General features: G+C 38.6%; 1 protein-coding gene across 1 annotated transcript in view; it reads right to left on the reverse strand.

Moving 5' to 3' along the window:
* LOC106882757 (synaptotagmin-7) overlaps window positions 1–4,111 on the reverse strand; it is a 114,545-nt gene that overhangs the window by 109,568 nt on the left and 866 nt on the right. The window lies entirely within an intron of this gene.

The raw sequence follows: 4,111 nt of genomic DNA on the forward strand, positions 1-4,111 counted from the left end.
ATATATATACGACAGGCTTCTTTCAGTTTCCGTCTACCAAATCCACTCACAAGGCTTTGGTCGGCCCGAGGCTATAGTAGAAGACACTTGCCCAAGGTGCCACGCAGTGGGAATGAACCCGTAACCATGTGGTTGGTAAGCAAGCTACTTACCACACAGCCACTCCTGCGCCTATATATATATAAAAAAGAAGAAATGTATATATTTTCAGAAAGTTATGAAACACTCATTTTGTACCTGTGTCTGTCTATCTGTGTGTGTGTGTACGTGTGTATGTGTGTATGTGTGTGTGTGTGTGTGTCTCTTTTACTCGCTCTCACCCTCTCTCTGCCTCTCTCTGCCTCTCTCTCTTACTCTTTATGATGTAAAACATGACGGGGCAAGTCGACCAACGAACGAACAAACCAGCCAACTAACCAGCATTTATACCGGCTGCTATTTTTAGAGATGTGTGTGTGTGTGTGTGTTTGTGATTCAAGGAAAACCAAATATGATGGCGATTTTAAATAATTGAAAAAAACAAAATGAAATGAAAAACAAGAAAAAGACGAAAGATCACCGCAAAATTTAATCAATTAAAAAAAAAATAATGATTATTAAATTTAATGTTAAGTAATTAGTAGTCCGGTAATTAAGTTATTAACATTTAATTCAGTACATTTGAAAGTGTATTTAAAATACAACCGGCAAATATGAAAGACAAAATTTAAAATGAAATAATTGTCTTTTGATTCTTTAGAGTTTGATAAGGTCTTGTGGTTGTGGTGGAGGGATGAGGTGGCTGAACCGTTAGGATATTGGACAAAATATCTTGTAGTAGTAAATTTCAAAGCTTTACGATCTGCGTTCAAATCAGGACATGTCAATTTTCACATTATTTTTTCAGGATCGATAAAACAAAATACCAGTTTAATACTTCGATTGATTTAATCGATTAACCTTCCCCACCTCTCAAATTGTAGTAATAATAATTTTAATTCTTATTTGTCCTTGGCCTTGACTGATGCACCAGATGACCTATAATCAAAATGCTCCAGCTGTGACCAGTGATCAACTCATCTTTCTCTTTCAGGCCATGTGCATCGAGGTCAGCGTTGTCCAATGTGCTCATTTAAGATGATAGACTGCAATTTGGAGAACTCTTAGCTGCTACTACAAGTAGTAACCATCTAGTTGTTAGATCGTACATCATGTGGTCATGTGTGTACACACACTCACACACACACACGCACACACACACACACACACACACACACACACACACACACACACACACACACACACACACACACACACATACACACTTACACAAACACACTTATGTATATATATATATATATATATATATATATATATGTATGTATGTATATATATACAAATGCATACATGTATGTATATGTGTGTGCGTATATGTAGAGAGAGATTGAGAGTGAGAGAGGGGAGAATAAGTATTGTTGTTAGCCCCGACCCAGCAGATCTATGAGGAAAAGCCCTCCAGCCATGACAATCATACATTACTTGAAGTGAATTTGCATGTCATTTGAGGGAAATATCCTCCCCATCTCAAGCGATGGGGAGGATATTTGACTGGAACTGTAGTCTGTTGATTATTTATGACCGATTGTTATAGAATTTGAACTCACAACGGCGATAACATTAAATAGAAAACGATATTTTGTTGAAAACTGGATTGCTTCACTCCAAGGTACCACCACCACCGCCACCACTACCTCCTCCCTCATCTCCTCCACTACCATCTTTACCAGGAGGAGGGAATCATGCAGTTTGTAGGTGGGACCGATGTTATGTGTGGGTGTTGTTATATAGAAGCGTACAGGCCAGAGTCTTGTTTAGATGTGTGTGTGTGTGTGTGGCCGCGTGTAGGAAGAGGAGGAGGAGGAGAAAATCTGAAGGGTTGCAATAGCGTTGTGGCCGAGGAATGACCCAAGCATAATTTTCAACCTTAATTGCCGGGAAAATAATGGAATGTGGTGATGGTGGAGCAAAATTTGGAAATAATGGTATGTTGGAGTAGGAGACCTAAGCATTGAGCGACCCTTTTGGAAGGGTTATTTAATAGGGAGTCCATAGGCAGAAATTTGATAAGCCTCGGTGGTGAAAATTTATGCAAGAAAAGGGTTTGATCAGATTGCATTTTTTCGGGGCTGAGAAGGAGATCGTCCTGCAAGTAACATGGATCAATTCTTTGCGTCGTGAACCATATTTTGCCTGGTCACTTTAGGAAACTGGGAGAATCCCGGTAGAAATGGAGTCGCGACAAGTGCTTTACAGAAACTGCCAAGTGAACGGATTGACAGAATGTTAAGAGCAACGAACAGCAGATATCACAATCCAAACGGATCAGATTCTTAACGAAAAGTGATTAGGTTCCTAAGACAAAAGCAACAACAGAGGACTCATTTTCTATTTGGAATGAAGCCTCAGAACGAAAAATACAAGCAGATCGGAGGGATAGATATGTCTTTATGGATGGGATGGTAGCAGTATCACTTTGATTAGACATGTTTCTGCTATTCATGAGTACCTTGATTGGACAGACTTAACGTTTCCACCAACAGAAGAAAGCCAAATATCAGGCTGTCGTCAAAGGATGACAAACAACCTCGTCAGTCACCGAAGTCGGCCGCCGTGGTTTCTCGGCAAGTTTCTTGCAGAAGTTTGAGTTGGAACCCAAACAAATGAAGAAAACTACTTGGGTGAGATCAGTTTAAGGCGGTTATAGTTCAACAAGAGAACGTAGATGGAATCCTTTTATAGGCGAAGGCTAACTCGGTCTTTGTTGCCCACCACTCGTTGAAGGTTAAGGGCCGAAATGCAATGAATATACAAAAGAAAACGTTCCCAGCATTGGCATAACTTAAACAGGAAGAAAAGTATGCAAATTATTTAAGTATCTCCTGTAATTTGTGAGTGGCGCAAGGCATTACTTATAGTCGATATTAGCATTTTTGAGCTCCCAGACATATTTCCGCTTTGCCGTTGTGCAATTGGGGTTACAGAATGAGTGTGTGTGTTGCTAGTGACGGGCCTTAACACATTAACGGTGAAACCTGCTTGGTGGGAGTTGGGCTGATTACATTACACAGGGAGACGAGGTACTTTTCTAGAGGTTAAGAGCTTAAGAGGGTATAGTGACCAGGGTGGGTACAGTTGCAACTCGAAATATTAATTATGATATTAGTAGGGTAGGGGATGTAAACAAACCCACAATATTTGTCAAGTAGTGAAAGACAAACACAAACACACAAGCGTAAATTCTCACACACACACACACACACACACACACACACACACACACACACACACACACACACACACACACACACACAAACATATATATGTATATACATAGCAAATTTCCCCACAGGTTCTGTCTTCCAAATTCCACAAATTTGATAGTGAGTAGCAGACTAAAAGATACTTGCCCAACATCCCAAAATCGTAGGAAGGAGTAGGAAACACATGTTTTTGAAGTGAGACATGACATTGAATAAAGTGTCATACTAGTAAACAATTTAGCCCCACGATGGGATAAAATAATACCAGCAGTCGGTACCGTTTAAACTCCGAATGTAACAAATGCAAAAGTTGGTAACAAAGTTTAATAAATGTAGCCTGGTGCTTCACCTTCTTATATAATTCCTTGATTTCATACATTGGCAGAATGTATAACAATTGAAGATTGCAAGGAAGGGAGCTGACAGGGAGAAGAGACTACCACAAGGTATATACATTCAAGCATACATATATACATAATACAAATATATATGTATATATATATATATATATATATGTATATATGATGTGTGTGTGTGAGTGATTGTGCGAGTGCGTAGGCGTGCGTGTGTGTGTGCAAGTGTGCTTTCATGTATATGTATATATATCACCATGAAAAATATGAATAATAAATCTATATACGAATCTATATACGAAGAGCTATACCAATGCGTTAGATGCAAAAGAAGTTAAGTAGAGACTGTAATTCAGGCAGACAAAAGACATACAAAAATATTAGTAGATACTACGAAGTTTGAACATTGACATATATATATGTATGTATATATATATATATATATATATATATATATAT

This window comes from Octopus bimaculoides, chromosome 11, assembly GCF_001194135.2.
Source record: "Octopus bimaculoides isolate UCB-OBI-ISO-001 chromosome 11, ASM119413v2, whole genome shotgun sequence".
Classification (NCBI taxonomy): domain Eukaryota; kingdom Metazoa; phylum Mollusca; class Cephalopoda; order Octopoda; family Octopodidae; genus Octopus; species Octopus bimaculoides.